The 13,872-nt window shown below is 46.7% G+C and overlaps 1 pseudogene across 1 annotated transcript; it reads left to right on the forward strand.

Annotated features, from left to right (window-relative positions):
- The first annotated feature begins 6,840 nt into the window (after positions 1–6,840).
- LOC104602879 (uncharacterized) lies at positions 6,841–10,965 on the forward strand (annotated as a pseudogene). The gene is made up of 2 exons (XR_016080473.1): positions 6,841–10,084; positions 10,400–10,965. The product of XR_016080473.1 is annotated as an uncharacterized LOC104602879 (transcript).
- The last annotated feature ends 2,907 nt before the right edge of the window (positions 10,966–13,872 follow it).

Below are 13,872 nucleotides of genomic sequence, written 5' to 3' on the forward strand. Positions count from 1 at the left end.
CATGTGCGTCGACTATACTGACCTGAACCGGGTTTGCCCAAAGGACTGCTTCCCGCTTCCCAGGATTGACCGCCTAGTGGATGCGACCTCGGGACACGAGTTGTTGAGCTTCTTGGACGCCTATTCGAGCTATAACCAAATAAAAATGGACCCAGCTGACGAGGAGAAGACCGCCTTCATAACCGAGTTTGGCCTGTACTGCTACAAGGTCATGCCCTTTGGGTTGAAGAACGCTAGGGCTACTTTTCAGAGACTTGTAAATAAGCTGTTTGAGCCACTTGTTGGCACCAAAGTAGAGTGTTATGTAGATGACATGGTCGTCAAAACCCAATTTTCAAATGAATTAATACGAGATTTACACTCACTCTTTGAAATCTTGCGTAGATTTAATATGAAGTTAAATCCGAATAAGTGCGCCTTCGGTGTCACCTCGGGTAAATTCCTGGGGTTCATCGTTAACCGGTAAGGCATTGAGGCCAATCCGGTCAAAATCAAGTCCATCCTAGAAATGAGACCACCTCGAAAGTTAAAAGAGGTCCAGAAGCTGAATGGCCGGTTGGCCGCCCTAAGTCGCTTTTTATCCAAATCCGCAAACCGCTGCCTGCCTTTCTTTAAAGCCATAAAGGGCAAAGGCTTTGAATGGACTAAAGAGTGCCAGCTCGCGTTCGACGAGCTCAAAAGGCACATCGCCAGCATCCCAGTCTTAACCCGACCCAAAGTAGGTGATGTTTTAAAGCTATACCTCTCGGCAAGTGATGAGGTGGTCAGCTCGGTACTAATAAGAGAAATAGATCGGGTCCAATGGCCCGTCTATTATGTTAGCAAAGTGTTGCAGGGAGCATAGACGAGGTACCCAGAGATAGAAAAGTTAGCCTATAAATTGGTTATAACAGCCCGAAAGCTCCGCCCGTACTTCCAAGCTCACACCATCGTTGTCCTTACCAATAAACCTCTAAGGCAAGTTTTTCTCAGGACCGAGGTCTCGGGAAGGTTGACAAAATGAGCCATCGAGCTCAGTGAGTACGAGCTCCAGTACAAACCGCGAACTGCTATCAAGGCCCAAGCCTTGGCAGATTTCGTCGCAGAATGCACCTTTAGCTCCGAAGTCCCCAGGCCGGTAGAACACGAGGCCCCCAGTACGGGAGAGCTCGGAGTTCCTGGACCGATTGAACTCGAGCACCGTAAAGTTGCACCCAGCGCGACGTTTCTCCTAGTTAGGCCAAGCCCGAACTGGGATGATAAACCCTGGATCCTTCACGTAGATGGCTCGTCAAATCGGCAAGGCAGCGGAGTTGGGATCGTTCTATACGGACCAAGAAGTGTGAAATTGGAGTACACGCTACGCTTTGGGTTCACGGCATCCAACAATGAAGCAGAATACGAGGCGCTGCTAGCCGGGCTGAACCTTGCAAAGGAAGTAAAGGCCAAACACATTGTCATTTGTAGTGATTCCTAGCTCGTGGTAAATCAAGTCTAGGGTGAATACGAAACTCGCGAGCCAACTATGGTAGCATACTTAGCCAAAGTAAGAGAGACTCTGCTCAACTTCCGGTCACACTTCATCCAGCAAATCCCGAGAACGGAGAACGTTGAGGCCGACACCCTGTCACGATTAGCCAGCACGGGAAACAACACCATGAGGACTGTGTACATAGAAAACTTACCTCGGCCTAGCATTCTCAGGGGGGCAGAGGAGGTCGCTCCCGTCGTTCAAGCAGAGCCGACTTGGATTGATCCACTCACGAGCTTTCTGCTACACGGGGCCCTCCCCGCAGACCGTAATGCCGCCAGCACGGTAGAGCACTAGGTAGCCAAATACGTCATGATAGACGGGCGGCTGTACCGAAGGTCCATGCTCCCCTACCTGTGCTGCCTGCGACCCTCGGAAGTCGAGCTCGTCCTCCACAAAACTCATGAAAGCCTGTGCAGTGAGCATTTGGGGGGCAGGGCCCTCGCTCAGAAAGCACTACGACAAGGGTACTACTGGTCAACCATGAAAGCGGATGCGACCGAACTTGTCAAAAAATGCGACAAGTGCCAGAAGCACGCTAACATCCACCACCGGCCTGCTGCCGACCTGAAATACCTCACTAGCCCATGGCCATTTGCACAATGGGGAATTGACCTACTCGGGCCATTCCCGCCAGCAACAGGGCAAAGAAGGTTCCTTGTGGTGGCAATGGACTATTTCACAAAATGGGTCGAAGTCGAACCTCTCACGACAATCACAGCTCGGAACGTGCAAAACTTCTTTTGGAAGAACATAGTGTGTGGTTTCATATTACCTCGGGTATTGATCTCCGATAATGGTAAGCAGTTCGAAGACATCAAGTTCCAAAACTGGTGCCGAGACATGGGAATCTAGCAGAACTTCACCTTGGTGGTGCACCCTCAGGCGAACGGCCAAACGGAAGTTATGAACAGGGCTATCCTTCGAGGACTAAAAGCGTGCCTGGACCGAGCTAAGGGACTGTGGACAGGCAAGCTGCCCAGTGTACTTTGGGCCTATCGTACCATGGAAAGGACTGCCACGGGAGAAACTCCCTTTAACCTCACATACGACAGTGAAGCAGTCATCCTAGTTGAGATTGAAGTCCCCTCGCTGAGATTAGAAGCATATGAAGACAGAGCAAACGAAGACGAGCTATGTACCAACCTCGACCTGCTAGACGAGGTGGGGGACCTCGCGTATATCAGGACCGCGGCCTATCAACAAAGGATAGCTCGGTACTATAACACCAAGGTTAAAAAGTGAACTCTCTGCATTGGCGACCTGGCTCTCCGCAAGGTTATGGTACCTGAACCCGACGTTGGCAAGCTCGGTCCGAACTAGGAAGGACCCTACCGAGTAAAGCGAGTACTCGGGGAAGGAACATACGAACTCAAAACCCTAGAAGGGAAACAAGTACCTCAGGCATGGAATATCGTCAACCTAAGACTATATTACCCGTGAACCACCGAATTAGCGACAACCTTGGCAACACGAGGTCCACTCACCCCCAAAGCAAGGGCAGACTCCAAGAAAACAGTTTGGAGTGACCAAGAGTCACTCCCTCCAGCCTAAGGGTCAACGCGCCAGGTTAACTGAAGACCTCGGCGCTATGCATGACTCTACCGCCTTGCCAGCGTAGGCTTAACATGGCAAAGACCAAAGGTGCCCCGAGAACGGACTTTCTGACTCCTAGCCTACCTCGGTATACGCTACTAGAAGTGGGCGCCAACCTAAATAGCCAAGCATGCAAGTCGGGCACGCGCCCTACTATGCCTACCTCGGCGTATATTGCTGAAATCTGATAATCACCCCTACTGAGTGCAAGAAGGCAGCTCGGGGTGATAGTAATAAGGGGTCGCTCACCTCAAGAAACTGAATTTACTAACCCAATAGTTTCGATAAGGCAAACACTCCAGCAGAAGTGGATCACAAAAACACTTAACAGAATATACATATATACTCTTGCCACATAAATGCAATTTCATTACAAAGTCCCGAGTACAAAGAAACAAGAAAAAGAAAATACGAAGTGAAACACAATTATTTGGGAGGCTTATTAGCCTTGCTCGGGGCCTCTTCGGGGGCATCCTCGGGGGTGTCAGCCGGGTCGGTAGTATCGGCCTCCTCCTTGCCGCCGTCATCGTCAGAGTCTGGGTCGTCCGCGGCCTGACAGGCCACGTCATCTGTAATATTAAAGGTGGTGAAGGCACTTATGTCAAGGTTAGGGTATGCGTGCCTTATCCACCACCTGCCGAGTTTGAACCACCTACGATAGGCCTGCGACATTACGTCATCAAACCTAGACGACTTGACGTAGTCGATAACGGCCTGGGCCTTCGCCTCCCCGAGAGCTTCGTCGAAGATCTCGGTCTTCTCATTGATATCGGCTTTGAGGTAATCCACCTCGTGCTCCAAGGCCCCCTTGGCTTCCTTAAGCCCCTACACCTCAAGCTACGAAGCCCTCTGACACGCCTTGAGGCTCTCCACCTCGAGCTTCAAGGCTTCTTGACCCGCTCTGAGCCCGTTCCCTTCGGCCTTCAGCCTATCCCTCTCGCGGGCCAGCTCCTCCTTCTCCAGCAACAGGGCCTCGAGATGACTCTCCAGCTGGTGAATTTTGCCCTATGCTAGCTTAGTGTGAGCTGCACGAGATGACTCCTCAGCAGCCAAAGCACGCCTCCGGTGTTTGTCAGACTGGAAGGTCAGCGCATGCACAACAGTGTTCACCTGGCAGGAGGGGGTTGGTCAATACCGAGGAAAGAAGAAAAAAAGAAGGAAAAGGTGGCTCTTAGGGTGTGAACTAACCACCATGGCGTGGGTTGCAACGCGGGCACCAAGCTGACCGGGGGAGAGTTCGGCCCAATCTACGACCTCCACCGTGATAACCGCTCTCCTACTTCTGTCGAGGCTGACATCGGGATTCATGATGCTCTCTTCCTTCTCTTGGGTCCCCGAGCTGGATGCCGCTGTGTTTGCGGCACGATGAGCCGACCCTTCGGAAGCTTCGGTAGCAGCCCCGACAGGGTTTGGGACTTCAGCGGCAGCCCCGGCTGGCTCGGCGATCGGCTCTGCCGCTGCTTTAGGCCCCCGAGGTGGTAAGTCCCCCTCCAAGTCTATCACTGGAGGGGCATTGGAGAGCTCGGGCCCCGAAGCAGGGGCCTGTGGGAGCTCGGCCCCCAAAGAAGGGGCCTGCGGAAGATCGGGATCAGGGGTAGGGGTCCTTGGGGATTCCACGCGTGCCTTCTTGGCAGCCCGCTTCTTCCACTTCATCTGACGGAGGAGTCTCGGACCGGTGATCCTCTCTTCCTCCATGGTACCTGCAACAGAGCTCGACATCAGTAAGTTCAAAGACGCTAAACTGATTAAGCGAAACGCTAAAGTGGAAGTCGACCTACCCAGGCTTAAACCGGCCTGAACGAGCTTCCCTTCGGCAATGTAGTCCCTGTGATCGAACCCGGCCTGAGCCCATGAGTGAAAGGTCTCCCACGTCTTCCGGTTAAGAGCAACGCTGGGAGCTTGAGTGGCCACCCTCCAGTTGGTAAGGAATGGCCACCCCATGCTGCTCCAGACTACAAAGTAGTCCCGCTTCCAGGCCGGGACCTTGCTTGGGAACTTGTGTAGCATTTTGAAACCCCGGGCGAGGAGACAAATAGTAGGTTTGCCCATGCTCGGGGGGAGCACCAGGGGCACTCTTTTTTATTAACAATATGGAACAAAGGATGTTCACGCCTAAAGGGAAGTTGTGCTCGGAACAGAGGAAGATGGTCCCGACCAAGTTCCGAATAGAGTTGGGGTGGAGTTGGTCCAGTGTGATGCTGAAGTGCCTCAACACCTCGGGAATAAGGTGGTGGAGAGGAAGACGAAGCTTGCCAACAAGTTGTTCCTTGAAGATCACGATCTCATCTGGATCGTGCTCACAAGGGAAGTTGCTGGTGGGAAGATTGTACGAGTACTCTAGAGGCAGGTAGAATTGCTGGATGAGGTGCAGAAGCCCCTCCTGCGTCATAATGGATGGACCGAATTGGTCCGGTGCCCGACCTCGACGAGAGGTAGACACCAATTTGCCTGAGGTTACCCGAGCCTCGTGGGAAGGACGGGCGACGGCAGGGTCACCATGACTCGAGGTACCCACCTAGACATGAAAGGGAAAGAACTGAAAAAAAGGAGAAAGGGGAGCTTGGGGACTCACCGGGAAAAAAGACGCAACCGGACTAGAAGACCGAGCTGAAGACTCCAGACGCGAGCTCACGGTAGACGAAAGGTACTTAAAGGCGAAAGAAAATGGCCAGGGTCCCCCGTTATTTATAGCCGATGGGCCCGGACGCCAACGGCCAGGATCAAGGCGATCCAACAGTCCTCATGAAAACCGGTTGCGAGATTCTCAAGGCAAAATCAGTTTAGCGCATTTTTTGGCATCCACGAAGTTCAGATCGTGTGACGTCCGCGCGTAAGCTGTACGCAACTCAGGGTTTCTCTCCAAACGAACCGAACGCCAGACCGGTTCGGCCAACGAGTCACCCGATAGGGTGGCATAAGTATCGAGCTAAATCCACCCGGCACGTCATGAACTCCCCGCGCTGGGTCACCACCCCCACCACGGGGAGTGGAGGGCAATTGATGAAGGGTGATTTGGCCCGACCACATAGTCCCGGGACACGTGTGCGTGACCTGGCCCAATGAACAGCTCAGCCTGGCAGCACCACCGCGACTCAACGGGAGAGACGCGCCGAGTCCAACACTGGCTACTCGGGGAGTTGAGCGACTCGTCGAGGACTGAACCTGGCCAATTTTTTACTCCCACCAAGTGTGGAAGGTCCCGAGCTGTCCCAAGGGCCCGAACTCCCCCTAAGGGGCCTGGAGCTCTTCCGTCCCGAGGAAGAAGCACCCCGGTTCTCAACTAAGTACCGCGGGCACCTCGGGGCAGCCCTGCCCACGGTGCCGACACCTCGGTACCGGGACAGGCCTGCCCTAGACAGTTCGGTGCTCGGTAGCCTGGTAGGTTGTGGGGAGCCCTGCCTGACATTCGTACCCACCGGACCAGGTGGCATGGCTTTGATCCCTTGCCAGGTAGCTTTCCGCCTGCTAGGCGGCGTTCTGTTTGTCGCCTCTGGGAAGCATGACACGTCTGTCAAGCCCGTACCTGGCGATGGTAGTGTGTGGCGACCACCTGCTCCTGCCACGCCTGTCCTGGCAGTAACGGCTAGGGCGTTGGCGGTTATGCCAAGTATGACCGGGCTCCAACATAAAAGAACTCCAACTCCCACAAGGGAAAGGTATTGAAGCTTATGCACTTTCAGCACTCTCACACTCTACTCTCCCTTTGAGATTTTCTCCAGTTCTAACTTAGCCGTCGGAGTGTTCCCACCGGGATATATCCCCGGGAATCCTTCACTTTCTCCTTCCTCCCAGGTGTCATTCGCCCCAACCAGAAGCCAGGTCGCAGCCAGCTAAGAGTGCCTAGATCGTGCAGCATCAATTGTTATGTTCATGTTCTCTCTTCCTCTGGAGAGAACACTATCTACAAGAACAGAGGCTGAAGCTCTGGTCAAATGGAAGAACAGTTTATCTTCTTTTGCTTCTCTCAATTCCTAGTCTCTCGACAATATACAAAACCATTGCAAGTGGACTGGCATCGTCTGCAATAATGATGCAAGTGTGATTGAGGTAAATCTTACCTACTCAAAACTTAAAGGGGCACTTAACCAATTCAGTACGACTTCACTATCCAACCTCACCCGCCTAGATTTCAGCTTCAATAATCTTACTGGAACGATTCCACCAGCCATGGGCAACCTCACCCAACTCACCTATTTAGACCTGGCCTCCAATTATTTCAGTAATACCATCCCTCCAGAAATAGGACTCTTATCAAAGCTCCATGTTCTTAACCTCTCTAGGAACTCACTTGGAGGTCCAATCCCATATCAGCTCAGCAATCTACAGAAGGCACGGTATTTAGACCTTGGAGAAAACAAACTAGAATCCCCGGACCCAATAAAAACTTCTGGCATGCCTCATCTGACATACCTTAATCTTTCCTATAACACTCTTGCTGAGGAGTTCCCGCCGTTCATACTCAATTGCCGGAATCTAACATTGCTCGACTTGTCATCAAACCACTTGAGTGGTCCAATACCACCGAACCTGTCTAAGCTTGCTTGGCTCAAAGTATTACTTCTTGGATACAACAAGTTCACTGGAGAGATACCCACTGAGATTGGTTCCATTCTTAGACTTGAAGTTCTTTTTTTATATAACAATTCACTTAGTGGACACATTCCTCCTTCTTTAGGCCAACTCAGGATGCTTCAAAAACTTGATCTTGGTCATAATCAATTGAATTCTACTATTCCTTCTGAACATGGCCTCTGTACTAACCTCACGTACCTAAGCCTTGCAGAGAATTCCCTTATAGGGCAGCTGCCTTATTCTCTGTACAAACTCACTAAGATATCTGAACACAATTAATATCCTTGCAACTCCAGAACAATTCTTTCACAGGAAAAATCCCACCGGAGATTGGCAGATTGACAAAGCTCAATTACCTCTTTCTTGATAACAATCAACTCTCAGGTCCCATCCCTCCAGAGATTGGGAACTTGAAAGAATTGCTGTGGCTGATCCTCTCGAGTAACAACCTTACCGGACCTATACCTCGGATATTGGGGAATCTTACAAATCTCTAGCTATTGTTCCTTGACCGAAACAATTTAACCGACACAATCCCACCGGAGATCGGAAACCTGAAATCTCTGGTCACGCTTGACCTGCACATGAACCAATTGCAGGGAGAGTTGCCAGAAAACATCTCCCACCTTCAGAATCTTGAAAGCCTCTTATTATTTAGCAACAATTTGTCTGAAAAACTTCCAAATGGTCTGAGAGGGAATAGTCCTTTGACTTTCGTCGCCTTCTCCAACAACATGTTTTCCGGCGAGTTGCCACCGGCGCTATGCAACGGTTTTTCCCTCCAATACTTGTTGATGTCTTATAACAATTTCACGGGGCCCTTGCCGGGTTGCTTGCGGAATTGCTCAGGACTAGTCAGAGTCACGTTTGTACAGAACCAACTCACAGGGGATATATCCACGGCATTTGGAGTGCACCCAGATCTTGTGTATGTAGATCTCAGCGAGAATCAGTTTTCTGGAGTGCTGTCTCCGAAGTGGGGTCAATATGCAAGTCTTACTGCTTTGTACATTAGCGGGAATAAAATCAGTGGTGAAATTCCAGCTGAACTTGGGAAGTTAATCCAATTACAAGAGCTAAGCCTTTCTTCAAATGAGCTGACGGGAAAAATTCCAACTAAATTGGGAGATTTGAGGAAGTTAAATCATCTTAATTCGAGCAACAACCACTTGATGGGGGTGATTCCTCAAAGCGTCGGCAATTTGCATGAGCTACAAGAACTGGACTTGTCAGCAAATGCACTGAGTGGTAGTTTACCTAAAGAGCTTGGCAATTGCATCAACTTGATACAGTTGAACCTGAGCAACAATGGCTTGTCAGGTGCAATACCTTCTGAGATGGCAAGTTTGATCGATTTGCAGTCATTTCTCGATCTTAGTAGAAATTCACTCACCGGACCAATCCCTCAAAACTTGGATAAGCTGATCAAATTGGAGAATCTCAATCTCTCCCATAACAATCTTTCTGGCAGAATCCCAAAAACGCTGGCCGATATGCTGAGTTTACAAAATATCGATCTATCCTTCAAAGAGTTGATGGGTCCCGTCCCGACTGGCAAGGTTTTCCAGAAAACTCCCGCTGAGGCCTTCACAGGGAATCCGGGCTTATGTGGAGTTGTAAAAGGACTGCCCACTTGTAGTTCCGGCCTTGCAAGCGGCAATTCGAACAAGCTCAAGAAAATCCTTATCGCTGTCATTGTCCCGTCCTTCAGCATTTTACTTTTAGTAGCCATGACTTTTGGAATTCTAATCTTGAGAAGGAAATTGAAAGAAGCAGATATCGAGGACAGAGAAGCCAATAAAGATTTAACTTCTAACTCATTGATTTGGGGAAAAGAAGGGAAATTTACATTTGGTGATATAATGGAAGCCACAGAGAACTTCAACGACAAGTACTGTATCGGAGAAGGAGGATCAGGGAGTGTTTTCAAAGCGGCACAGTCAACAGGTTACATCCTGGCCGTCAAACGACTCAAAGTTTCAGATTCTAGTGACATCCCAGCAACAAATCGACGACGTTTCGAGAATGAAATCAGGACGCTGGCGGGCATCCGGCACCGAAATATCATTAAATTGCACGGATTCTGCTCTAAGAACGGTTACATGTACTTGGTGTATGAGTACGTAGAGAGAGGCTGTTTGAGAAATGTCCTGAATGGGGAGGAAGGAAGAGAGAAGCTGGACTGGGCGGCCAGGCTGAAGATCATCCAAGGAGTGGCCCATGCTGTTGCTTACTTGCACCATGACTGCGTCCCTGCTATTGTGCATCGAGACATATCTCTAAGTAACATCTTGCTTGAGTCTGACTTCGTACCTCGGCTCTCCGACTTCGGAACAGCCAGATTGTTGACCGCTAATTCATCCAACTGGACCACTATTGCTGGGTCTTATGGCTACATGGTTCCATGTAAGCTGCCATCTCACTCCCTGTTACTGCTACTCCGTTAGTCGCTTCTAATTGTTAGGAATTATATGTTCTGTTTTGGTTCATGGATGGGATGGGAACGATCCATGCATCCATATTTGCTAATATACCAGTTTTATGGGGCAAACTGCCAACTGGGGAACCACCCCAGTACAGGGAGGTCCAAACAATTAGACCAACTGAAGAGTTCTTCTAAGTTTCAATCTCTCTATTAATGGATGTAATTAATTTTTAAGTGGGTAGAGCTATTTCATTCATAAATTCTTATCCCCTATCTTCATCTTCATGAACGTGCAGAGCTTGCATTTCCAATGAGGGTCACTGAAAAGTGCGATGTTTATAGCTTCGGGGTTGTATCATTGGAAGTTCTAATGGGAAGACACCCAGGAGAGTTCCTATCTTCCCTATCCTCATCACTCTCATCTAATCAGGCTGACTTGCTATTGAAGGATGTCTTAGACCCAAGGCTTGAAGCTCCCACAGGTCAATTGGCAAACAAGGTGGTGTCTGTATTTACTTTGGCTTTACCATGCACAAATGACAATCCCGACTCACGACCCACCATGAATTTCGTTGCACAAGAGCTGTCATCTCACACCAATTCATCATCTCTCTGAATCATTTGCATTTGGCACAATCACAGGGATAAATTTTGTTCTCAAAAAATTCTAGAAATATTCTTGAGACTATTCGTGATTTTTAAAGTAGTATAGATTTGATGTTATCATTTTTACACTTGTTGCAATATGTTCATCTTTCTATTTATAATCATTATATGCATTGTACCATGATTCGTCCAAGTTTAAGATATGTATAACTATATATCAAAAAATTAATATGCCACAATAATTAATAAGGATAAATATAATCTTTTGATCATGTGTTCGCCACAGGAGTGTTGGATTTGAAGTATTAGGAGTATTCTGTTGTTGTTTTCAAGATCCCCTTTTATCCTAACATGTAAAGAGTAGAGTTATGGAACGGTGTAACCTTTGCATCAGTATGTAATTCTCAACGAAATCAAATTCTTATGATTATACCTTCAGTTCTTTTATGGGAAGTTTAGCTTGAAAGGTGCCATCATTGCTTTGAAGGAAAGTATTTGGTAACTAGCCAGATTATTATTTGTATTACAATTTGGCTCTTCAAATTAAATAATTTGGCTCCATACCCTCGGTCTTTAGACCCTAACATGAGATGACCGTTGATTTCAAATCTCAATTAAGGCTTCTAAAAGCAAATTTCCAAGTGCATTAATTGGCGACCTCCTCCCCTTCCACCCCTACGGTATGGTTAAATTGAATATAGATGGTTATTCCGAAGGAAATTAACCTAGGCCTAGGGGGAGGGGCATGATAAGAGACATGGAGGATAAATCTCTTGTTGGCTTTGCTTCCTATTACAATGCTTGGCCTTTATGGAAGTTGAAGTTTGTTTTCTCTATGATGGCTTAAATCTTTGCCTTGAATCTATTGGACTCGTTTGTTAGTTGAACGTGATAATAGAATTCGGGAGATCCACTATCAATTACAAGAGGCCTTTTTATTAATGGCACAAATGAATGTGTCCATTACCCATGTGTATAGGGAAGCTAATAGATTGGTAGATTCTTTAGCTAATTGGGGTATTGATTTAGGCTCTAACGTTGTCTTTATAGTTTCTCTCAGCCACTAAGTCAAACAAAGTCTAAGTCTCTAATTTAGGATGACTAACTTGTGTAATATGTTGTATTGGTTTTCTTTTTCTTGGGGTGGGGTTGAGAGTATCCGAGAGAGTTCATCTGCTATTGGGCCTAGAGCAAGGTGGGCTATGCCCTCCCCTATATTTTCTTTCTCTATGATGCATAATAGAATTTTTAAATGCCCCCCCCCCCCTACCTAGAGTAAAATTTTATGATAAAGTAAATAAATAAATACAACAATATTAGTTACATTCACCAGAATTTTATTTGAATTCTCATTACCTTTTCAAGAATAAACTTCTATATGATAAATTCAACTTCAGCTCCTTCAACCGCTGAAAACCTTACAATGCTATAAAAAATATCATTTACTCTTGCAAATGTCTTTGTCATCCAATGATTCAGGCTTTAAGATAATGGAAATGAATTGGATTAACCCACCATCTGGTGGGGATAAAGAAGAGAAAGCCATCCGTTAACTTAATGATCAAGAATTGAACCATTAAAAAAAAACAAGAAAATAGTGATATTGTCCGATCTGAGGTGTTTCGAACTGAGGAAACAATTAGATAATCTTACTAACTGGACGAAACCGAGGTGGAATGATGAAGCCACGCATTGAGATTTGCAATTAGGAGAAAGGTCAGACGCTTGAGGGGTTGTTCCCCGGGTAGGTACTCTGATGCTTAAGTCAGTTGGGTAGAGAAAGAGGTAGTCGAGCCGTACAGGTTAGAATAATGTCAATCCAAGCAAAAGAGATAGTGCAGAAATATCCAGAGTCTTCTTCCAAAAGTCCATTACCTCGAGTAGGGAATACCTGTTTATAGTTGGGTGTCCGTGTTCTAGATGGATAGGGCTTCCGAGGTTGTTGGGATGAGGTCCTCCGCCGAGGTCTTCAGGAGGTTTCCTTTTCCCTGGTGGAGTCCGCTTCCTTGTCCGTGTAGGACACTCCTTTTTAGTTGTGCTCTTCTGTTACGTGTAGTGTCGACGTGGCTAAAGAGAAAACGGTTGTGGAGCCTGCCATGTGGCATCTTTGGCTAGCTCAAACCATCATCCAAACAAATAGTTTAAAGAATAAATTGTCCGTCCACTTGCAAGTTGGAAATCTCTTCAAGGTGGTTAATGTGGCCCAACATTGACTGTTTAGAACATAAGATGTACTTTCGGGTCTTTTTTTCAAACTTAAATAAATGAAAGGGTAAATTGCTAAAACCTCCCCTAAAGTTTTTTTTATCATTGCTTAAACTTCCCCTATAGTTTGGTAAATGCAATCACCTCCCATGAATTTTTTGACATAATTGCAAATAGACTCCCTCTATTAGAATCCTCTAACATGAAGCACAAAAATGTCAAAAATACCCATGCAATTACTTTTGACCAAAATGCTTATTTTCCAAAATTTTTCTTCATATCAATCACTACCCCAAGCCCTTCCAATCTCTTTTTTGAAATTGATGTATTTTTCAAATTTGCCCTTCATATAAATTGCTAAGAGGTAAAACTACAACTTTAAACTCTCTATTTTTGTAGTTCATAACATTTGTATTGTTTTTCATGTATAAACCAACATCAACAATAATTGCATGGGTATTTTGGACATTTTTATGCCTCGTGTTAGAAGATTTTACAAAGGGGGTTTACTTTCAACTCTGTCAAAAAGTTTAGGGGAGGTGATTGCAATTACCAAACTTCAGTGGAGGTTTAGCAACGGTCAAAAATCTTAGGAGAGGTTTCTGCAATTACCATGGTTTGTTTTCCAATTATTGAACAAAAAGAGGGATTTTTGTCTTTTTCCTAATAGGCATTAAATGGAAAAGCAAAATAACAATTTTTTTTCTGTTGACTTGTTTTATAATTATGAAAAAAATTTGTGTCTTTTTTCCTAATAAGCATTAAATGAAAAAGAAGTCATTCCTAATAAGCATTAAATGAGAAAGAAAAATTACATTTTCACCATTGCTCCTTCTTCAATTCAAACTTTAGAGATGGGGCATTTAAGTCTAGTGAAAGCCAACTACATCTATTTGTAATTTTATAGATAGTATAGATAGATACATAGATAGATAGATATAATTGGACGGGGCTCGAG

Source organism: Nelumbo nucifera, chromosome 1, assembly GCF_055504915.1.
Source record: "Nelumbo nucifera cultivar China Antique chromosome 1, China Antique-T2T, whole genome shotgun sequence".
In the NCBI taxonomy this organism is placed as follows: Eukaryota; Viridiplantae; Streptophyta; class Magnoliopsida; order Proteales; family Nelumbonaceae; genus Nelumbo; species Nelumbo nucifera.